We start from the raw sequence: 25,655 nt of genomic DNA, 5'->3' as shown, positions 1-25,655 counted from the left end.
AGATATTAAATTTTTTGCTTTGATTGATAGTTTGTCAGCAACATGCAATCCAATCATTTAAAAGGGAAAACTGAAGGTACTTAGAACCAATCAAACTTTATGCTTTCTCTCTTTGAATGCTCCTTTGGGTCACACATCCACACAAATAGTCATTCAGAGATTATGTCCAAAGAAGTTATTAACAAGAAGGATTATAAAATTCAGCATTTAAAAAGATCTAATGTGCCTCAAGTTGAAGACTTAGGGCATACCTCACTTATTTGTGATTTATTTCCTTCAATAAAGATTGTGACTGCTTTTTTGAGATAAAAGTTAAGTTCCCAGGAGTAAATGCATTAAGTAGCTTTCCAAGTGTGTTACTAGTACATTTGTAGATTTGCCAGGGTTGGGACAGTAATCCTGAAGTTGTGACAACGTTTAAGTAACTTAAAAGATCACACTGGTATTAATGTTAAAAAATCATAGTAGGCTTCAAAATGGACCAAATATTTTTTTAAAAATCCTTTTCCAGTGCCATCAGAACCAATGAAATTAAATTGCATACTTTTAACATTCTTACTTCCATTTCTAAATGTAGTGCTCCTATCAAGGCATTGCGTGATTGAAGTGATCAAATCCATTAGAATATAGGTGGGCGGCACGGTGGCACAGTGGTTAGCATCTCCGGTTTCCTCCCACAGTCCAAAGATGTGCAGGTCAGGTGAATTGGCCATGCTAAATTGCCCGTAGTGTTAGGTAAGGGGTAAATGTAGGGGTATGGGTGGGTTTCGCTTCGGCGGGTCGGTGTGGACTTGTTGGGCCGAAGGGCCTGTTTCCACGCTGTAATCTAATCTAATAGGTATCCCATGCTTTTCAAAAGTTCGCTTTACGCCCCTTCACTTTTACGAAAGACTGAAACTAGTACCTGTTTTTGCTAACTGAAAGAAATCCGAAGAGGATTTTCACTTTTATGAAGAAAGTCAAAATGTCCTCCATGTAAAGCTTCTTCCCTTTACGCCATTTCGGTTTACAAAAGGTTCCATAGGAACATTCTACTTTCAGAAGGCGAGGAAACCTGCAAATTATGATAACCCATGACCCACTGCACTTTCAATCTAGTCCCTTGTGTTTTTGTCTTAAGAAACACAAAAATGCAGGGCTACTTTTATCACTGTATTGTTATTTTTAAAAAACACACAACACCAGGTTATAGTCTAACAGTTTTAATTGGAAGCACACTAGCTTTCAGAGCGACCACCTGATGAAGGAGCGTTGCTCCGAAAGCTAGTGTGCTTCCAATTAAACCTGTTTGCCTATAACCTGGTGTTGTGTGTTTTTTAACTTTGTACACCCCAGTCCAACACTGGCATCTCCAAATCATTATTGTTATTTTTGATATTGTCAGTCAGCTTTTCCTGGATTTCTTGGTTGAATGTGTAAGTTGGCAGGATGGAGGGTGGGTGGGGTGTCTCTACAGTGCTTTTATTCATCGACACTCTGCCACTAGCAGTTCTTTCATTCTTCCTTTCACAACCCTGAGGGTTGTTGATCAATGGCTTGCTTGAACTTGATCAAAGTGACTTGTACCTTGACCAGCATCTGTTTCCTTAGCATGGAACATAACACGTTCTGAACGAAGCAGTCTCTATCTTATTGCAGCCCCTTGTTGCTACGCTATGGGGTGGGATAGTATTGAACATCAATGTGGACAGATATTAGTATTAATAGAAAAGATTTTGAAGTTTTGGAAAGTACAAAGATTTTTCAAAGCATTGGACTTAATATTAGCCCAAGTGAAGCCGACAAAGAGGTTATTTGTTATTCTTTTAGCCAAGTGGAGTGTATTGATTACATTCTTGTTCAAAAGGTCTCTTTGTGGCTTTTGTGAGAACAAATCAGGAATAGGAAACTCTCCCCATGTTTGCAGTCCAGTTCTTTAATTGCCACGTGTCAAGCAGAAGAGTTTGCCATTCAGAGCTGACAATTCGCACACGAGCAGTAGTTCTGGGCTATCCTCCTAAAAAGGAACTTATCTCTCTCTCTCCAGTTCGTGAGTCTAATTTTCACTTTACATTGGAAGATGGTTAAGGCTGTGCTGTGCAGAAGAGTTAATGCCACACCTTCAACAATATCTTCAATAAAATGGAACAATGATGTAGGAATTTAGATTAAGGAAATAAATAAAGACGAATAATCTCAAAGAATTTCCAGAGGTTTAGCAAAAGCATAAATAACATTGAATTGCCTTCTTTGCCTTGGTGTTTAATTGTTTTGTTATAGAACATAGAACATGGAACAGTACAGCACAATATAGGCCCTTCGGCTCTTGATGTTGTGCTGATCTTTTATCCTACTCTATGATCAAACTAACCTACATATCTTTCATTTTACTATCATCCATGTGCCTATCCAAGAGTCACATAACTGTCCCTAATGTATCTGACATAATGAGATATTCTTTAACGAGAAAGAAAGACTTGCATTCATATAGTGCCTCTTAGGACTAGAGGAGGTCCCAAAATACTTTACTGCCGAATCCTTTTAATCCATATTCTCTATCACAGGCACCAATTTGTACTCAGAAGGCTCCTATCAACAGCAATGCTGAGAAAATCCGTGGTCTGTTTCTGTGATTCTGATGGAGGGATAGATTTTCCCCAGCACACAGTAGGGGATGGGGGAGGGGTGAAGGCAGGAACACCCTTACACTTATTTGAAAGAAGGCCATGAGATCTTTTGGACCTGCCGAAGATAGAGACTTCAGTTTAACATCAAATGTGAAAGAGTACACCTCTGGCAGCATCACACTGGACTTGCAGATTATCTTTTGTACTCATGCTGGAATCAGACATGAGTTCACAACCTTCTGAAACCAAGGTGGAAGTGTTACTCACTGTCCTGCTGCTTTGAAGAATGTATGCAAATGTTTGTTGCTGAAGGAAAACATCTTTCTACATGTCTTTGAGCTTGAATGCTTCACATTGGGGTTAATGTGGTGCCCATGCATTAAACTTCATTTCTGCTCTTCGAAACCTATTAAACACACGTACCTCAGTGTTTGTTCACTCATGCTCCCGTGAAGTTACTTTGGATGTGTTTTCACATTAAAAGTGCTATAAAAGTATAAGTTGTTGTTAAAATGCAATAACTAATATGGGCAATCAGCTTTTTCATCATCGGGAATGTATCCTGAATGGTGTGAAAATGTTTGATACAATTTGCCCTTTGAGCAGAAGTGTGCTCCTAACCAGCATTCATAATATAGACACCACACTGTGAACCAAAGTCTGTTATTATAGCCAGTGAGTCGTCTAGCTCCCTGACAAAAAAAGGGGGATTTTGAGTGTTATCGGTTTACACTAATCTGTCAGAACTAAAGCCCCTGGTTCCTCCCCTCTTCCATACCTCAAGCTGTGATCTCCAAATGTGGCAGAAAAAGGCGCTGTGAGCTGAAAGACAATCAGTTTGGGTTTATTTACTAACAATGCTGATGGACCTGTCACCTATTTGTAGAAACCTCAAGCGGATGCAGCTTTTACCATGCCTGCCACTGTTCTCAATTCACAACAATGGCAGCAGAAATGTTGAAGTTAAGCAGTCTCACTTACACTAGCGAAGAAAAGCAAAAGAATGCTTCAGCAAATGATTGGGCCGATCAAAGACTGTCTAGCTGGGAGGGAAGCTACACATGGGAATCTGTGAAGTAGGTGCTGACATAAAGTCAATCCACCATAAAGCAGGAAAAATTGTCAATGGGCAGATCTGAAGAGCAAATAAATTTAGTGTATTATTACAGAGAGGAAGCTTTGCGAAAGGTTCTTTGTTAGTTTCAGGAAGTGTAGGCCATTTAGTCAGCTGAAAAGTAACAAGAAGTCCGTATTAAGGCTTTTGTATCATTCTGCAAATAGGAAATCAGACAACCATAAATACTTCAGCACGTCTCTTCCTTGGCATGGCAACCTCGTACTTATGGGACAAGGTAGTTTGAGAGTCTAATTTGATTCTTTGTATCATAAAATTCAGAGGCATGTGTCAGTATTATTACTTAAGATATTTTATTATCTCTTTTTATGGCTGGGCAGGGATTTTACAGACATCCACTGACTAGAGGCCATAGATAAACTGTAAAGGAAAGTCATAGCATGTCATACACTCAGATTTTTAAAAAATAATCTTCGAGAATTAAATGTAATTTTGAATGTTAACATGATATCATTGTGCAATATTACAAATCACATTTGATAATATAACACTCAGTTCAGGTGAGACAAATAAATGAAGTATGCCAGGCGCCTTTGGGAAATTGTTTGCAAGAATAGACAGATTGGTCTGGAGCAAAGAATGCTGAAGGGGATTCAGGCTGTTAACTTGATTCAAAATAACCTTTTGGAAAATGACGTACTGTAAGAAAGTCCCCAGACGTGTTGTAACTTTGGAGTAGCAGAATCAAATGTAAGGACTCTGTGTTAAAGTGGAATCTCCCCAGTAGTTCAGTGAGTAACTGAGGCAGGTTTGGTCTGATCTCAGCCAGGATTTCACTTAGTTTGAGGGCTCCAGCTCCCACAGCTTTCAGAGGCGAAGATCACAGAGCATTTCCGTTCTTGATTGTTATTTTGTGGCTCACTGCTACTGGGAAGTGTGTTCATGTGAAGGTTATTGCAGGATACATTGCAAAAGCTGAGTATGTTTTTACATTCCCTTCCTGTCGCCCTATCAGAAAACAATGGTCTGTGTTCTACCTACCATACTGCTGGATATACTCCCTCCTCTTCAATGCCACTCCTGAACCTCCCCCATCCTCTGCTCTGAACCTAAACCACAGCTTCTCCCCTTCCCACCACAACCACTCCCAATTTCACCCTCCCACCCCAAATTACCTCACATTGTATCACTCATCTGTTCGCCCTTTATAACTTTGCACTTGTCATCCTAACTCCCTGCCCACCTAGTATCCTACTGCCTGCACACCACTCAGATGGCACCCTACACAGTACAAACATTCCTTCTAAGCTACACAAGTGGACAGGCACTGGCGGTCCCTGCTGTGGACAAACCTCAGAGGTCCACATAGAAGATAAAAAAAATTAGGGGAAATGCTGCCTGCTGCCCAGTTGACACTGCATTGGCTGCAAGTTGTCGGGATTACTGGATCAGTTATGGTTGGTCCCATATTCACTTTGCTGGAGACAGTGGTGTTGCAACTTCCTATTGAACATTTTATTTAAAGTGATGATGCTTTCCAGTTGATTTCCAAATAACAAGTTTGACAGGAAACATTTAGAATGAAGACTAAAGACAGGAAAGACAACCTTTATTCCAACCAAACTATCTGTGTGACTGGCTGCATTTGACTCCAACAGCTTTATTCCACCCAGAGTCTGGGTTGTGTAACCTCTCTCTCTCTCTCTCTGAAAGGGTCGTAAACACAGTAACTCCAGTTGAGCAACTTGAGTTCTTTGCAAATGTGACACTTTCCCAAACTGCAGTCAGCCTCCGTCTCTTTGCAAAGTGCTCCTTCCAACAAACCTATGTAGAGTTATATATCCTGTCCATGATATTCCAATTTAATATTTCAGATAACCCAGCCATAAAATAATAAACTTTGTTCATTCAGGGCTGACTGTGGTTGATAGTGTTTATAGTTTTATTGAGCTCAGTACAAGGTGGACTTTGCTGTTGTTGTATTTTTCCCAAAACGCAATAATCTGTGCCACTCGGTGTCAAAGTTCTCACATGTATAATGGCCAAATGGGTAAAGGGCTGGTGGTGGCACAATGCCCACAGGACTGTATGATGGCAAATAGTTAACATCATCAGAAGAGCACAGATCAGTGATGTGAGTAACGTTCTTTACATGAAATCATAGAGGCATACAGTCATAGAGATGTACAGCACGGAAACAGACCCTTCAGTCCAACGCGTCCATGTTGACCAGAATTCCCTGCTTAATCTAGTCTCATTTGCCAGCACCCGGCCCATATCCCTCCAAACCCTTCCTATTTATTTACCCACCCAGATGCCTTTTAAATGTTGCAATTGTACCTGCCTCCACCATAAGACCATAAGACATAAGAGTGGAAGTAGGGCCATTCGGCCCATCGAGGCCACTCAGCCATTTAATTATGAATAATGGGCAATTCAACTCCACTTACCCGCACTCTCCCCGTAGCTCTTAATTCCTGGCGAGATCAAGAATTTATCAATCTCTGCCATGAAGACATTTAACGTCCCAGCCTCCCCTCCTCGCCGTGGCAATGAATCCCACAAGCCCACCACTCTCTGGCTGAAGAAATGTCTCCCCATTTCCGTTCTAAATTGACTCCCTCTAATTCTAAGGTTGTGCCCACAAGTCCTAGTCTCCCAGCCTAACAGAAACAACTTCCCAGCATCCACCTTTTCTAAGTCATTCATTATCTTGTAAGTTTCTATTAGATCTCCCATCAACCTTCTCAACTCTAATGGATGCAATCCCAGGATCCTTAGCCTTTCATCGTATGTTAGGCCTACCATTCCAGGGATCATCAGTGTGAATCTCTGCTCGAGAATCTCTACCACCTTTTAAGAAAGGTGGGAGAGAGAAAGCAGGAAATCATAGACCAGTTAGTCTGACCTCAGTGGTGGGAAAGATGCTGGAGTCTATTATAAAGGATGAAATTACGACACATCTGGATAGTAGTAACAGGATTGGTCAGAGTCAGCATGAAGGGGAAATCATGCTTGACTAATCTTCTGGAATTTTTTGAGGATGTAACTCTGACGATGGACGAGGGAGATCCAGTAGATGTAGTGTACCTGGACTTTCAGAAAGCTTTTGATAAAGTCCCACATAGGAGGTTAGTGAGCAAAATTAGGGCGCATGGTATTGGGGGCAAAGTACTAACTTGGATTGAAAGTTGGTTGGCTGACAGGAAACAAAGAGTAGTGATAAACGGCTCCATTTCAGAATGGCAGGCAGTGACCAGTGGGGTACCACAGGGATCAGTGCTGGGACCGCAGCTTTTTACAATATATGTAAATGATATAGAAGATGGCATTAGTAATAACGGTAAGCATGCAGGTACAGCAGGTAGTGAAGAAGTCTAATAGCATGCTGGCCTTCATAACAAGAGGGATTGAGTATAGAAGCAAAGAGGTTCTTCCGCAGCTGTACAGGGCCCTGGTGAGACCACACCTGGAGTACTGTGTGCATGTTCTGGTCTCCAAATTTGAGGAAAGACATTCTGACTATTGAGGGAGTGCAGCGTAGGTTCACGAGGTCAATTCCTGGAATGGCAGGATTACCTTACACTGAAAGACTGGAGCGATTCGGCTTGTATACCCTTGAGTTTAGAAGACTGAGAGGAGATCTGATTGAGATATATAAGATTATTAAAGGATTGGACACTCTGGAGGCAAGAAACATGTTTCCGCTCATGGGTGAGTGCTGAACCAGAGGACACAGCTTAAAAATACTGGTAGACCATTTAGGACAGAGATGAGGAGAAACTTCTTCACCCAGAGAGTGGTGGCTGTGTGGAATGCTCTGCCCCAGAGGGCAGTGGAGGCCCAATCTCTGGATTCACTTAAGAAAGAGTTGAATAGAGCTCTCAAGGATTGTGGAATCAATGGTTATGGAGATAAGGCAGGAACAGGATACTGATTAATGATGATCAGCCATGATCATATTGAATGGTGGTGCAGACTCGAAGGGCAGAATGGCCTACTCCTGCACCTATTGTCTATTATCTACTGTCTATTGTCTCGACACGCTCACGTGCCAGTATGTCCTTCCTGAGGGGTGGGGACCAAAATTGAACACAGTATTCCAAATGGGGTCTAACTAGCTTTTATTAAGTCTCAGAAACACATTGCTGATTTTATATTCCAACCCTCTTGAGATAAATGATAACATTACATTCACTTTCTTAATCATGGACTCAACCACACCCAGATCTCTTTGTACTTTGGCTTTATGAATTTTCTCACTGTTTAAAAAATAGTCCATGCCTGTATTCTTTTTTCCAAAGTGCAAGACCTCGCATTTGCTCACGTTGAATTTCATCAGCCATTTCCTGGACCACTCTCCTGAACTGTCTAAATCTTTCTGCAGTCTCCCCAGTCCTCCTCAGTACTACCTGCCTGTCCACCTAACTTGGTATCATCAGCAAACTTCACCAGAATGCCCCCAGTCCCTTCATCCAGATCATTAATATATAAAGTGAATAGCTGCGACCCCAACACAGAGCCCTGTGGGACACCACTTGTCACCAGCTGTCATTCCAAAAAAGAACCTTTTTATCCCAACTCTCTGCCTTCTGTCACACAGCCAATCCTCAATCCATGCCAGTAGCTCATCTCGAACACCATGGGCCCTCGCCTTACTCAGCAGCCTCCCATGAGGCACCTTATCAAAGGCCTTTTGGAAGTCTAGGTACATAACATCCACTGGGTTTCCTTGGTCTAACCTACTTGTTACCTTTTCAAAGAATTCTAACAGGTTTATCAGGCACGATCTCTCCTTACTAAATCCATGCTGACTTGTTCTAGTCCGACCCTGCACTTCCAAGAATTTAGAAATGTCATCCTTAACGATAGATTCTAAAATTTTAACTACAACTGAGATTAGGCTAATCGGCCGATAATTTTCCATCTTTTGACTTGATCCTTTCTTGAACAAGGGGGTTACAACAGTGATTTTCCAATTATCTTGGACTTTCCCCGACTCTCGTGACTTTTGAAAGATTACGACCAGCGCCTCCGTTATTTCCTCAGCCACCTCCCTCAGAACTCTAGGATGTAGCCCATCGGGGCCAGGAGATTTATCAATTTTTAAACCTTTTAGCTTTTCTAGCACTTTCTCTCTTGAAATAGCTACTATACTCAACTCTGTCCCTTGACTCTTCTTAATTGTTGAGATGTTACTCACATCTTCCACTATGAGGACTGACACACAATACTTAATAAGTTCTTCAGCTATTTCCTTATCTCCCAGCGCTAGCCTTCCTGCATCAATTTGGAGCGGCCCAATGTCCATTTTTGCCTCTCATTTGTTTCTTATGTATTGAAAGAAACTTTTACTATCATTTCTAATATTACTAGCTAGCTTACCTTCATATTTGATCCTCTCCTTCCTTATTTCTCACTTTGTTATCCTCTGTTTGTTTTTGTAGTCTTCCCAATCTTCTGATTTCCCCAAGCTCTTGGCCACTTTATAGGGTCTCTCTTTTGCTTTGATACATTTCGTGACTTCCTTTGTCAGCCATTGCTGTCTAATTCCCCTCGGATAATCTTCCTTTTCTTTGGAATGAACCTCTGTACTGTGTCCTCAATTACACCCAGAAACTCCTGCCATTGTTGCTCGAACGTCTTCCCCGCTCAGCTCTGCTTCTAGTCAAGTCCTGGCAGCTTATTTCATACACACACCACTTTCTGTGTGAAAACGTTGTCCCTTAGATCCCTTTTATATCTTTCCCCTCTCACCCTGAACCCACGCCCTCTAGTTCTGGATACTCCCACCCTTTATCTATTTACCCTATCCATGCCTCTCATGATGTTATAAACCTCCATAAGGTCACCTCTCAGCCTCTGACGCTCCAGGGAAAACAGCCCCAACCTAATCAGCCTCTCCCTATTGCTCAAACCTTCCAACCCTGGCTACATCATTGTAACTCTTTTCTGAACCCTTTCAAGTTTTACAATATCTTTTCGATAGGAAGGACACCAGAGTTGCATGCAATATTCCAACAGTGGCCTAACCAATGTTCTGTACGCCTCAACATGACCTCCCAACTCCTGTACTCAATACTCCGACCAATAAAGGAAAGCATACCAAACACTTTCTTCACTATCCTATCTACATGCGAATTTACTTTTAAGGAATTTTGAACCAGCGCTTCAAGGTCTCTTTGTTGACCACATGAACAATTTGGTTTTGATATTCCAAGGGGATTCTGACAATCTTCTGAAATGTTCAGAGAACAGCATGGTGGGACAGGACTCATCAATTCCGATGATTTCCATCTTGATGTAGTACTTCAACTTTGTAAGGTAATTTTTAAAAGGGACATGGATATCTCTAGAAATTTACTACCCCATGTTGAATTGCCTGGAGAAAGTGGAAGGGAGCTGATTTTGTCAGGTTGGGTACACCTGCAATGCTATTGGGAAGGGCATTCCACTCGGGGTGGTGTGTGACTCAGAGAGAAACTTGCAGGTTGCAGTGTTCCACACATCTGCTGTTCCTTCTCCTTCAAGGTGGTAGACTTTGTGGATTTGGAAAGTGCTGCCAAAGGAGACTGGATGATTTACTGCAGGGTGTTTTACAGATGGTACATATTGGGGCCGAATGGTGAAGGGAGCAAATATTGAAGGTAGTAATGTGATGCCAATCAAATAAGTTGCTTTGTCCTGGAAGGTGTCAAGCTTCTTGAGTGTTGTTGACACTCATTGAGACAAGTGGGGAGTATTCCATCACACTCTTCCTTGTGCCTTTTAGATGGTGGACAGTTTTGGGGAGTCAGGAGGGGAGTTGCTTGCTACAGAATTCTTAGCATCTGACTGCAGTCAATGTATTTATATAGCTAATCCAGATCAGTTTCTGGTCAATGGTAACTCCCAGGATGTCGATAGTGGGGGATTCGGTTATGGTAATGCCATAAGAGGAAATGGTTTAGATTCTCTCTTTTTGGAAATAACTATTACCTTGTGTTTTGTGCATGTGCGCGTGTGTGTGTGTGTATGTCTGTGTCTGCGTGTGTTTTCATGCGTGTATGTGTGTCTTGCTGCATTTGGATATGAACTGCTTCGGTATCTGAGGAGTCACGAATGGTGATGAACATTGTACAATTATCGGCTAATATCCCCGCTTCCGAGCTTATGATGGAGAGAAGGTCATTGATGAAGCAGCTGAAAATGATTGGATGTCGGACATTACTCTCAGGAATTCCTGCAGAGAAGTCCTGGAGCCGTGATGACTGACCTCCAACAACCACAACCATCTTCCTATGTGTCGGGTATGACTCCAACCACCGGAGAGCTGTCCGCCAATTCCCATCGACCATAGAATTGCTAGGTAACCTTGATGCCAGCCTCAGGTCAAATCCAGGTCAATGGCAGTCACTCTCACCTTCAAAATATTGTAGAGAACTGTTAGTTGGTGTGGTTTGTATATTATTCCTTTTTGACACATGAGATGCATTGAAAGACTCACAAATCTATGGCAAGAATGAGCCCTGTGTATATAACAAGTTAATAGATGCCATTTTGTTACATGCAATATTTAATTTCCCAGCTGATACAGGATGCAGTCTGAAACTCCCTTAATCGGAAGTGCCTGCATTGACCACTCTAGTGGTGAGTGTGCTACTACCTGAGCCACAGCTGATGCCTGCATTGTACACTGAAGTTTAGTTAGAGCTTCCAAATCTGAATTGGACATGTTTTCGGCAGTTATGGGTGTCAAGAGATGTGGAGCAAAGGCACAAAATTAGAGTTGAGCTGCAGATTGATCAGGAACATTAGTTCCTGGGCGACAGTGAGTCCTGCAGATGCTGGAGATTAGAGTCAAGAATGTGGTGCTGGAAAAGCACAGCAGGTCAGGCAGCATTTGAGGAGCAGGAAAATCGATGTTTCAGTTCAGAAAAAGCCCTCCCTGCTGAAGGGCTTTTGCCCAAAACGTCAATTTTCCTGCTCCTCGGATGCTACCTGACCTGCTGTGCTTTTCCAGCACCACATTCTTGACTCAACCTTAGTTCCTGATGCATGGGGTTGAATGCCCCTTTCCTTGAATTCCAGACAATTACAAAGGCCAAACTCCCATCTATAGAATCCATCTCCCAGGCCCGCTGTCAAGGTAAGGCCGCCAGCATTCTCAAAGATCCCTCCCACCCTGACAATGTTGTTCTAAAACCTCTAACATCGGGGAGAAGATACACGCACCAGCTAGTTTCGAAACAGTTACTACCCTACTGTTGATAGAATACTGAATGGACTCACAAACATTCACCTGTACCTGTGTTTTGTTTTTGCCTTTGCTTACCTATTATTTGCTATCTATGAGACTTAACTATGTCATCTGCCTGTACTGCTCGCAGGCAAGGCTTTTCACTGTGCCTGGGTACACGTGACCATAAATTCAATTCAATTCAATTCCAGCTTTTGTGAGCCAAATCAAAAGAAAATTGAGTGAAACAAAAATATTTGCTGTGTGTGGGAGTGGGGGAGGATTGATACTGCTGAGGAATAGATAACCAGATATCAGAAATAATAGAGCCATCATTCTTATTGTGCTGCAACTCATTATGGGTAGTTGCTTAAACCTTCAAGCAAACTAACACCTTTCACAATCAATTATCATTCTGCAAAAAAGATAGTTCTATTATCTCTGATATATAGTTAGCTGCTCAGTGCACCTTTTGTTTCTCCTGGTATTCTGCATTAATAGCAAACAAAGCACTCTATTGCTGCTTGTTTACCAAACGGTAATAGCTCAATGCCCTTTGCTTGATTATTTTGCTCAAAAAACAAGCACATTGCAAAATTAAACAGCATCAGTCATCCTGCTAATGTTGGATGTGTGTCGCTGATGATTTCCAAATCTGCTTCTTGGAGAATGATCAGCATGATCAAACACTCCTCATTACAAAGGTTGGGAGATATTAGGAAAATGACATTTTCAGATGTCAGAGACATTTATGAGTCAATCTAACCTGAAGCCTCTCAAATATTCTTAAGGCAATGCTGCTTTCTTTACATGTATGGATTGCATGTACTGAGAGATGAAATGTGACAGTATCAAATGGCATTTAAAGTGCACCAATCATGTTAAATGCTCCATATCAGTGAAATGGTTGACCTTCTATCTGACGCACCATCTACTGTTATATTTGATATTAACACGACCAATACTTAACCTGGAACCAGGGAGGTTCTGCTGTTGACCTTGAGTGCCTCTACCTGCTATGATCTGGAATCCGCGCTGAGCTGCTATACTTGTGATTATCCAACAGTTACAACATTCAATGACAGCAATGATAGCAACAACCTGTTATTACCTTTGGCTGCTTTAAGTGTAACAAAGGTGTTTCTCAGGTGCTTCCAGGAGGATTACAAAGCAAAATGTGACACGGGGTCACATCAGGACATTTTAAAGTAGGTGACCAAAAACATGGCTAAAGTAGCGTAAAGGAAAATAGAGGGGTGTAGATGTTTAGATTCCCTACAGCATGGAAACAGGCCCTTCAGCCCAACAAAGTCCACACCAACCCTCCAAAGAGTAACTCAGCAAGACCCATTTCCCATTGACTAATGCACCTAACACTATGGGCAATTTAGCATGGTCTAGATTAGAGTGGTGCTGGAAAAGCACAACTGGTCAGGCAGCATCCGAGGATGAAGGGCTTTTGCCTGAAACGTCAATTTTCTTGCTCCTCAGATGCTGCTTGACCTGCTGTGCTTTTCCAGCACCACTCTAATCTAGACTCTGGTTTCCAGCATCTGCAGTCCTCACTTCTGCCTTGTGCAATTTAGCATGGCCAATTCACCTGACCTGTATATTATTGGACTGTGGGAGGAAACCAGAGCACCTGGAGAACACCCATGCAGACACAGGAGAATGTGCAAACTCCACACAGACAATCACCTGAACTGGAATCAAACCTGGGTGCCTGGCTCTGTGAGGCAGCAGTGCTAACCACTGAGCCACCGTATCACTCTAAGATTTCCTGCATTTCAGGCAATGTGATCATCAACAGCAGAGGAATTAAAATTGGGAATGATCAAGAGGCAAACTTGAACCACTGCAGTCCACGTGCTGTACCTGAACCCACAATGCTCAAGATGGTGTTGGGCATCTTTGGCTGGGTCAGCTTCTGTTTCCCATCCCTAGCTGCCTTTGAGAAGGTGGTAGTGAGCTGGTTTTTGATCCACTGCAGTCCATATGCTGTAGCTAGACCCACAATGCCCTTAGGGAAGGGATTCCAGGATTTTGACACAGCAAAGCTGAGGGAATGCTGATGTTTCCAAGTCAGGATGGTGAGTTGGAGGGGGACTTACTGGTGGTAGTATTCCCATGTATCTATTGCCTTTGTCCTTCTAGTTGGAAGTGGTTGTGGGTTTGGAAAATGCCAGTGAAAGAGCCTTGGTGAATTTCCAAAGCATTTTTTTTGTAGAAGCTACACACTGTTGCATTCAACATTGATGATAGAGGAAGTCAATACTTATCGGTGTTGCTTTGTCTCGGATGGAGTCAAGCTTCTTCAGTGTTGTTGGAGCTGCACTCATTCAGGGAAGTGGTATTATAGTCCACACTTGTATCTTGTACCTGGTGGACAGGCTTTGTGAGTCACGAGGTTACTTAGAGGCACACAGAGACACAGTTTACCCATCAGCATTCCAGTGCACATTGTATATAAAATTACTTCAAGGATGGGGCACAGATAGTGGTCATTTGATTCAGTTAAAGTATATAATCCACATAAGCCTCCTACCACTCTGAATCACGTAACTCCATCAATTAATCTCCCATTCCATTCTTCTTGATGTGCTTATTTAGTTCCCTGTTAAGTCAATATACACTCTGAGTCTCAACTTTTTGTTTCTTTCATGGAGTGTGGGCATTGCTACCATCTAGGAAGCATTCATTACCCGTCCCTAATTGCCCTGAGACGTTGGTGCAGGACTGCCTTCTTGAAATGCTGCAGATTATACGGTCAAGGTACAAATCACAGTGTGTCTAGTGAGGGAGAACCATGACTTTGGCCCAGTGATTCTGAAGGAAAGGTAATATATTTCCAAGTCAAGATGGTGAGTGATTATGGAGGGGAACTTACAGGGTGTTCCCACATATCTGCTGCCTTCGTCCTCCTAGTTGCTTGGATTGCAGTTTTGGAAAGTGGTGTTGAAGCAGCCTAAATAAATTTTGGCAGCACATCTTGTAGACGCAATACACTGCTGTCATTGTGTGTTGGTTTGGAGAGTGCGGATATTTGAAATGGTGGATGAATGCCAATTAAGCAGGCTCTTATTTGATGCATGGTGTACTATTTCATGGAGCTACATCCATCTAGGCAAGCGAAGGGTATTCCATTACACTCCTGACTTGTAGTGGTGAGTTTCACACTCTCTGAAGAAAGAAGTTTTCCTCCAAATTTCTTACTAGGTATATTCAAGACCATTTTATACTTATGGTCCTATTTTGAACTCTCTCCACAAGTGGAAAGAACTATTATAAATGGCTTCAATAGAGACAATTGATGGTTACAAAGCACATGGTTGCAATCTTGAATACATTGCCTGAGAAAGTAGTGAAAGCACATTAAATCATAGCTCTCAAACAAGGACTGGATGATTTCTTCAAAAGAAAAAAAATACAAGTAGACAGGGTAAGGGTGAGGAAATAAGGCATTGATGAGATGTTCCTGCAGATAACTAGCACAAACATAACAGGCCAAATGGCCTCCTTCTGTGCTGTAGTTGCTCTACGGTTCCATTCAGAAAGGACTGACACTGAAATTTCTCAGTCATGTTTTGTTGTTGCAAGTGTGGTGGCGTAGTCTCTGCTGAACTGAAGAATAGCTTCTAAAAATAAAATAAGTACATTTATCTAAATGGTGAGAGGTTTCAAAGCTCTAAGATGCAGAGAGATGTGAGTGTCCTGAATTGCAGGAGGTTAGTGTGCAAGTAATTCGCCCTTTTCCAAAATCCAAGATGGCGGCAGAGTGAGGCTATCTCAAAAGGCAGTGGATTCAGCATCGTTCAATATTTTGAAGGCAGAGATAGATAGGTTCTTGATTGCCAAGGGAATGAAAAGTTCTCGGGTTATGTAGGAAAGTAGATTCAGTTCTACATTGATCTTATTGAATGGTGGAACAGCTTGAAAGGCCAAGTGGCCTACTCTGTCTCTCATCATGAAATCCTGCAGATGCAGGTAATCTGAAAGAAACTCCGAGAATGCTAGAGAAACTCAACTGGTCTAACAACATCTGTGGGCAAAGTTAAAAATCACACAACACCAGGTTATAGTCCAACAGGTTTATTTGGAGGCACTAGCTTTCAGGTAGCTGTAGAACAGGGCTACTCCGAAAGCTAGTGCCTCCAAATAAATCTGTTGGACTATAACCTGGTGTAGTGTGATTTTTAACTTTGTCCACCCCAGTCCAACAACGGATCCTCCACAACATCTATGGAGAGAGAAACAGAGTTAACAGCTTGGATTCAGTTTGACACTTCTTCAGGAGTGTTGCTGACTGGTTGGTGCTGGTAGTACTCATGAGGTGATTCAATTAGTTCACTTTGTAAGAGGCTGGAAAGAATAATAGAGCAAAATTATTTGTGATCCATTACACGGGCCCCGTATTTATTGCCGAACAGATATGTCCCCCAGTGTAGTAATTGGAATTAGGTTGACCTTGTTGACTATGAGATTGGTGACTGGATTTGTTAATCTGTGCCAATCAAGAAAGCCCTGGCTGACCGATATACCAGGAGATTTAGAATCTCTTCAGTTTAGGGAACTGACTCTGTGCTGGCTGGTGCTACGGTCAGTGTGTTACTGCTGCTTTTGGTTTCTGCTTCTTTTTAGGGGGGGAAACCTGATTCCTGAACTGGCTGGATTATTTAGCCAGTTTGTTAACTGGTATTTTATTTTAATATTGAGGACTGATTTCTAAACTGCCTGATTTACACAGTAAAACAGAGAAAAAAAAATCAGGGCATTTAGAATCTCTTCTGCTTAGGGAACTAACTCTGTGCTGTCTGGGCCACACTCAGTGTGTCTTTGTTCTGAGTGGTTTCTGCTTTTTTTTTAGGGGGAAACATGATTTCTGAACTGGCTGAATTATATAGCTAGTTTGTTAACTGGTATTCCTTTTTTGAAAAAAAAAGAAAATATACCAGAAGATTAAAATAAAAAAAAGAGTGAAAAAATATATTAAACCAGGAGATTTAGAGTCTCAGTTAAGAAACAAAAAGAAAAAGAAATGTAACCAGGAGATCCTCAATTCACTGACTCTGAGTTGGTTGGCCACAGTCAGTGTACTCTGCATAAGTGAATAAAGCGTGACTTGGTGTTGAGTTACCAGCTTCTGTATAGTTATTTCATTCAGGATCAACTCAGTGTCCTGGCCACAGCACGGTTGGAAGGCCTGGACTAAGAAAATTCCTGGTGTTGAGGTCCTATCTCTTTGCAGTCACACTGCTAACTCAAAGCTATGCTTGAGGCTGCTTTGGGTTTTGCACGCCTTATGTCTCTGTGTGAGTTGTCAGTACTTGGTCTCCTGGCTCGTGATTCTACTTGAGCTGTGTCAAGGCTTTTTGGACTTGTTGAATTTTTTGTTAAAACTGGCCAGTTCTGGAGCACCTTTTAAAGTATTTTCATTTCCTGTGTTAGTCTGGACCTGTTCCGTGCAGGATTTGAACAAGACGTTCAGGATTGTAAAGCCAGAGGGAATGTTTGTCAATTGGCTGAAGATAACTAATCACATGATGACTTGTAATCAAAATGAAGAAAATAAAATTAAATATTGAATCTATTGTGCATCATAAGTTTATTAAGAATAAACTACAACTTGATTCGAAGCACTTTAACCATTCATTAAAGGAACTATTCAACTTGCTAATCTTCTTCTGCCTCTGTTTTTCCTTCCCCGTTGTTCCCTTCTCCCTCCTCTGTTTTTCCTTCCCCGTTATTCCCTTCTCCCTCCTCTCTCTTACCCCTCAGTTGTGTAGACACAACTGAACGTTTGCTCAAAAAAATAATGAGGTTCCCCTAACAATAAACTGATGGAACTCAAGCATTGGAACAAGGGCTGCCTCAATGTATTCAGTTGACTGCATCCTTTATGTGTTTTGCAACCTCACACTGAGGAATTGAAAATGTCGGCCAGTATAAGGGCTGCATTTCACTCAATGGATATAGATTAAGGGACTGGTCACCATCTTATCAACTGTATTTATGGTCAAGTAAATCTGCTAAAATTTACAAAGAATGAAAACTGGTTTACTACATTGTAACAGCAGTAGGGCAGGCAGTAGCATAGTCATGATTTCACTGGGTGATTAATTCAGAGCCTCAAGTCAATAATCTGAAGATATTGGTTCAAATCCTACCACAGCAGGCAGTGTAATTTGAAATCAATAAAAATCTGGAAGTAACAGTTGACCCTATAGTAGCTATTTTCTGATTGTCATAAAATCCACCTGGTCCATTAATAACCTTTAGGGAAGGAAATCTGTCATCCTTACCTGGTCTGGCTAACAAGTGACTCCCGGCCTATAGCTATGTGGTTGACTCTGAAATATCCCCCCTAACAAGCAACTCAGATTAAGGGTCAATTAGGGATTAATCATAAATGAGTCTAGTCATCACATAAAGACACATTGCATGGAAACAGACTATTCGGTCCAACTTGTCCACACTGACCATCCCCTGAATGAAATTTTTAAAACAATAGGATCACAGAATGGCAACAGAAGGAGGCCATGCAGCTGGTCATGTCTATGCTCACTCTCTGAGTGTTACTTGGCTCTTCTATCTCCACTAAACTCTCAGTCAATTAACCACTATGCATTATATTAAAAAAAATTTCCTCATGTCACCTCGGGTACTTTTGGAAATCTACTTAAATGCGGTGTACAAACCTTCTGACAGCGGGAATAATACTCCCTATCTACACTCAATTTAGGCCTCTTCTGGTTTTGATTACCTTTATTAAGCCTCCACTCATCATTGACTATTCCAAAGACAACAGCCCCGACTTCATCATTCTATCTGAAGAGATTTATTGTCTTTTATTCAGTCTTTCTAATGCATTCATTAATAGCCTTCCTGACATGGGGTACCCAGAATTGGGCACAATACTCCAGTATAGGCTGAACCAACATTTCATAAAAGTTTATCATAACTTCCTTGCTTTGGGACTCTGTGGTTTTATTTATTTTTCCACATATCTTATTAACTTTTGTTACAACCAAGTTTGGAGCATATCGTTGATCCAGTCCCACTACTCCATGGCTCATAGCATGGAATAAAAATACTTTCCCAGTTGCCAAGATAAGCATTTGGACATCTTAACTGTATCTAGTTTTAAAATAAAAAACATCTATTAATCAAGTTCTTTAAGAAATGCAATTATAGATGTATTATCAAAACAAAATTTATTTAAGGGCAATACAATAGTTGGTTAACGCACACATAATATGACAACGTAATGATTATCCTCTAAATGTCCCCAAAATACTTGTATTAAACATATGTACATTTTCCTAGGAAAGGAAAGGAGAAAAAGCAAATTTCTCTGCAGAGACTGGTTCTCCAAAAAATAAACATATGCCAAAAGGTCATTCTTGAAGATATCTGGGGTCTCTTGTTCTGATGTTATAGCAAATGGAGTCAAATCACTATTCAAAAATGGTTGTTTCTGAAAGCTTGCAAACATATTGAACTCAAAAAAATACAATCTTGGCAAGGTTTATGTTTAGTGACTCCTTCAAAAGGAAAATTAGGTTTCTCTCTGAATTGGTGTGGAGGGTTTTCATTTCAGAAATGGGTAACATTAGCTGAACGACTTGTACTTTAGCAAGTGTTCCTCCAACTCAGTTTGTTCTGAGCATGCTTTCCTCCAATCCAGCTTATTCATAGCAGACTTTCCTATAATTCAGCCGGATAATTCAAGACTCCTTCCACGCCAAGCCAAAAAACAGTCCCAACAAGATCTACAATAAAACAACCAGTTATCATTAGTTATGTGTTTTCTAGGAAGCCTTGTTTCAACCTAAACTTGCAATGATGTCTTTTAAAAAAACCTCCAGTTACATCCACAAAACCTGCAATAAGTTTTAGTTTGAATTCCTTTTCTCCATAATCCTTCAAAAGATCAGATCACCAAGCAATATTAAATGTAACATCTCTTTGTAGCACTTCACACTACTCATTGCTGTAAAATATTTTGGAATGTCCTCTGATTATGAATTACACTACAGTAATGCATGTCTTTATTTTTAACAGTCTTCAACTTGCACATAATGATATATATGTGGTCACCTGTACAGTCACAGCTTTTACCATCTTTAATGGCATAGTCGGAAAGTCAGGGGCAATTTCAAAAATCTTCTGTGCTTTGTTTAAGTGAATCCACTTGGCCAACACTCACCCATCAATCAATAACCTCAAAATAGAACAATTGAACATTTATCTCTGAATTGTTGTCACTAATCTCCACAGGAGGACTTTATCAAAAACCTTCTCAGAATTCAAGCAAACTGTATCTATTCACTGCCTCTATCAGTTCTGATAGTAATGTACTGAAAATACCCCAAACAGATTCATCTAACATCATTTTCTGCACACAAATCAATGCTGACCACGTCCTGTCTGATCATTATTGTCCAGGTATCCATTAATAACATCCTTTATAGCAGATTGAAGCATTTCCCTAATGTATGGGGTAGATTAGCTCAGTTGACTGGCTTGCAGTAAAGAGTGATGCCAGCAGCAAAGGTTCAATTCCTACACCAGCTGTGGTTACCATGAGGGTCATGCCTTCTCAGTCTCAACCCTTGTTTGAAACACAAACACTCTTAGATCCAACCACCACTAGTTGCCTCCCTGTGACACGAGTGTAGGGCAATGGTAAATTTACCTTTTTACTTTATGATTGATCTAAGGTTAACAGATATTAGCTTCATGTCTTCCTTCTGCCTACTTTCTTAAATAGTAAGGTGACATTTGCTACCTTACAATCTGAAATGACCTTTTGAAAATCGCGAGAGTCTTAAAAGATGATCCCCAATGTATCCATTATCTCCACAGCTACACCTTTCAACAAAATTAAGCCTGGGGACTTATTGATCTTCAATCCAACAGTACTTTCTTACTAATGTTAAAAATCACACACAACACCAGGTTATAGTCCAACAGGTTTATTTGGAAGCACTAGCTTTCGGAGCACCTGATGAAGGAGCGGTGCTCTGAAAGCTAGTGCTTCCAAATAAACCTGTTGGACTATAACGTGGTATTGCGTGATTTTTAACTTTGTATATCCCAGTCCAACACCAGCATCTCCAAATCATTCTTAATAATGCTATTTTTTTTTTCAATTCTTAGATCTCTAATTCTGAGAGATTTCTTGTATCTTCCCTAGTGAAGACAGATACAAAGCAATCATTCATGTATCCGCCATTCCTCCATTCCCCATTATACATTTCCCTTAGCCTGCCTGTAATCAACCATATTTGTCCTTACCAAACATTTCTTTTTGTGTACCTATAGACATTTTTACAATCTACTTTTTTTTTGTTAGCTTACATTCATACTCTATTCTCCCTTTTTCAGTTTCTTGTTCTCCCATGTTGGATTCTAAAATTCTCCAATTCCTTAGGTTTACTATTATTTCTGGCAACCTTACAGGCATCTTCTTTTAATTTCCTTAACTTCTTTTATTAATTTTTTATTTGGAGTTTTTTGCCTTAAAGGAATTCATAGTTGTTCTAAATGATATAATAATATAATAATTATTTAAAGACTATCCTTTGCCTACGTGTAGGAGTTCAATGTAGCTAAGTGTGAGGTGATTCACTTTGGTAAGAGTAACAAAAAGATGGGGTACTGGGCTAATGGTCGGATACTTGGTAGTGTGGATGAGCAGAGGGATCTTGGTGTCCACGTACACAGATCTCTGAAAGTTGCCACCCAGGTAAATAGTGCGGTGAAGAAGGCATATGGCGTACTGGCTTTTATTGGTAGAGGAATTGAGTTCCAGAGTCCTGAGATCATGTTGCAGTTGTATAAGACTCTGGTGCGGCCGCACCTGGAGTATTGTGTGCAGTTTTGGTCGCCATACTATAGGAAGAATGTGGAGGCACTGGAATGGGTGCAGAGGAGGTTTACCAGGATGTTGCCTGGTATGGTAGGAAGATCGTATGAGGAAAGGTTGAGGCACTTGGGGTTGTTTTCATTGGAGAAAAGAAGGTTTAGGGGTAACTTGATAGAGGTGTACAAGATGATTAGGGGTTTAGATAGGGTTGACCGTGAGAACCTTTTTCCACGTATGGAGTCAGCTATTACGAGGGGGCATAGCTTTAAATTAAAGGGTGGTTGGTATAGGACAGATATTGGGGGTAGGTTCTTTACTCAGCGAGTCGTGAGTTCATGGAATGCCCTGCCAGTAGCAGTGGTGGACTCTCCCTCTTTATGGGCATTTAAGCAGGCATTGGATAGGCATATGGAGGATAGTGGGTTAGTGTAGGTTAGGTGGGCTTGGATCGGCGCAACATCGAGGGCCAAAGGTCTTGTACTGCATTGTATTCTTCTATGTTCTATGTTCTACATAAAGATAAAGTTACCATTGTCCTAGCAGACCATTGGGCTCCTATCTCAGCAGAGAGATGGTGGTGGTTTAACCTGAGGATCACCATTACCCTCAGGTGAGGAGCAAAGCTGGGAAGGAGAGTACGTTTTATTTAGTTTAATAATCCATATCAGCCAATTTGCCCTTCATACCTTCATGATTTCTTTTGTTGAAATTTAACACCCTTGCTTCAGATTGAACTGCATCATTTTCAGACATAATGTAAACGTTGATTTATTATGGTCTTTTGTCCCTAAAGGTTCTTTTACAACACTTCATTAGCCAGTTCTTCAATGATTTTAAACACCTCATTAATATGTTTGCAAAATTGAAGGACTCCTCACATACCCAGGCATTTCAGTGTCTTGGTATGATTCTTTGATAGTCAAAATTAGAAACGTTACACTCCAGTGACGTTCAACAGTTGTGCTGGTTATCTGACATTTGCTCGTAAATTTGATATGATTTAAATATAGCAGAATTGATTTTAAATTGATATGATTTAGAGTTTAACACACGTGAATTATTGAAGCTCATTTCTTTTTGTCTATCGATTAGACTGAAGAGTGAATAGGGCCTTTGGTGTGAACATTAATCATTGTCACTTCCACTCAGTTGACCGAACAGTTAACAGACAAAAAGAATTGCCGATCTAACAAATGTCAAAACACAGCCTTGTCTGTGTTCACCTCATGGTGTTACCGTGCTGGCTGAATCATTGGTAGCAAAGGTTAAATGAGACAATATGGAGGATAGATTGAGGTAGGCTGCACATAGGGTATATCAAACAAGCATACTTACAGAGAAAATCAATTCAGAAGTCATGTAGCAGAAAATAACCTACATTTATGGCATTAAGAGAGTGATCTTTTAATTCGTTTAAGAAATTCTAAATAAGTCTTATCGAGTGCAGTAGCATTTTGTGCATGAGCTTTGCATCTTCCCTCTGGGTAACCATACATCTTCAGTCAGATTTTCTGTCTCTATAATTACATCTTAAACTAGGTCATCGCACACTTCCTATCATGTGAGCCACACTTTGGGCATTACAATTCACTGCCTTGCTCAAACTGACACAGCTGTAGCTCAGAGCCATCAGGGAAACACTGGAAATGTCTAAATTAACTTAAATAAAGTGTCAGCAAAAACAAAATCAATTCAAAATAATTTCAGAGTTAAGGAAACAACTGATTAACAATGACTGACTATTCCAACAAACCTGCGGATACAGAAAATTAAGAGATCAATCAAATAAATTACTCAAATATGTATTATAGTGATATTCTCCGGTCCCCTCAGTCTGGAGAATATGGGCTGAAAATAAATTTAATAAATCATCATTCACAAAATTGATTTTCAATGCACACCAAATCTTCTTTGACAGCACCTTCCAAACCCAGAAACCCAACATTCAGAAGGACAGGGGCATAGATGCACAGACCAATACCTCTTGCAAGTTCCTTTCCAAGTCCCTCACCACCCTGATTTGGAAATATATAACCATTCCTTCATTGTCACCAAGTCAAAATCCTGGATCTCCTTTCCTAACTTCTGTACAGAGGGTCAGTGCAGACTCGAGAGGCCAACTGACCTGTTTCTGCACTGTAGGGATTCTATGAGTCTACCCTTTGATGGCGTTGAGTTCTAAAGATCCTACATTGGTTTGAGAGGAAGTCTTGCAGCAGAATGGGTAGCATCCCTGTCTCTAAGTCAGGAACTTTGGGTTTGAGTCCCATTCCAGGAGATGGTGGACAGGGAGGATGTGTTTGTAATGTGGCCAAAACAGGTCAAGTATCAACCTGCATACTGTTCCAAGACACAGCTGGTAAGGCAAGAGAGATCCCTGGTCAGCCACATGATGAAGAACTTTGGAATCTCTACCATGACCACCTACTAGTCCAGAGTGCATGCATATAAAACGTACAGGTTTCAATAGGAATTGGGATTTTGAGAGTGAATGGTAACACCACCGCAATTTGCTTACTCTGCTATTTTCCAATGAGAGGACTGGTGCAATGGTCTTAAGGATCACTGTACTAACCACAATAACAATATACTCCACCCCTTCAATATGACTTGATTAGTGCCAGGGGAAATTTGTTGAAGTGTGAACTGTGTTCATTTGACTGGGACTCTGGATTTTGTTTCCCACTGCTAAATTTGTCATTGTGCCAGTTTTGTGTTTGCAAAATGGGCCTACCAGTGTATAATTGAGCACCTTCCTGTTCCTATCACGAGTTGCACTGTTCTTTTGGCTGGCAGACTATGAAAAAAAAAACAATAAAATGCCTCCAATGTGTTAAACTGATTTGCAAAAAGATGAAGGAGAATACATCAACTCACTGAACTAAATTCGGCTTCAGGTTGAATTTTGTATTGGGCTGGTTTTGGGGCTGTCGGCTAGAAGCAATCTCTGACACTGTAATTTATTGTCTCCCGAATGGAAGCTTGGAACATTAGACATTGATCTGCTGCACGGGTCAATTATGTCTGCCAGTAGATTTAATCAAAGTCCATGGATCATCCACATTTCACTGCAAAGTGATTGTGTATTGATAGCTCTTCATGCGATGACCTTAATCATGAATTCAAACAAGTCTTACACAAATTCCATTTTGCTGCTACTTATCAGTTGACTCAAGTCATGACCCTTTGTTTAGTGACAAAAAAGCATCAAAGTATACAAAGGGATTTTCTTCTGAGCTCAATCTTTCACCAGTCCCATTGGACAAGTTTTCTCCGATTTCATTTGATTGTAAAGGATTGTGTGGCTGCAGTATATATCGAGAAATCACATACAGAATGATACAGGCTGATGGTAGTGCCTGTCTTGTTTTCCATGCTTACTTTAAACCATTGGAAAATTGCTTACACATAGGTATATCAATGGCACCATCATTAACTAGTCTTTCTCCATGCACTGTGCCAGGGCACCTCCAACTGCAATATCAGCAAAACTTCCCGATGGATTTAAATACAATTGTACATTATTCTTTGTTAGGTTTTCCCATTTCTCACCTCAAGGCATTTGCAACATTGAAACTCTCGCTCCACAGATGCTGCCAGATCTACTGAGTTTTCTTTTTTTTTATTTTATTAAACAAATTACAAAACAGTTTACAAAAAACATTAACAGCTGTACACAAGAGACAGCAATTTTACAAGGGAGAGGAGCAGCAAAGCTAGGCCCCAAACCCTACCGTTCAACCATTTTACAGGGAGAGGAGGACAAACCTCAAATCCCAGTTCCACATATGACAAGACAGTGACAATGACATTTGTACATTAGACAATACCGTTACATACAAAAGTGCAGACAATACAGACCCAGCAAGCCCCTTTTTTTTTATTTTA

Source organism: Chiloscyllium plagiosum, chromosome 27, assembly GCF_004010195.1.
Source record: "Chiloscyllium plagiosum isolate BGI_BamShark_2017 chromosome 27, ASM401019v2, whole genome shotgun sequence".
Lineage (NCBI taxonomy): Eukaryota > Metazoa > Chordata > Chondrichthyes > Orectolobiformes > Hemiscylliidae > Chiloscyllium > Chiloscyllium plagiosum.
Note: the sequence above shows the minus strand (reverse complement) of the source record.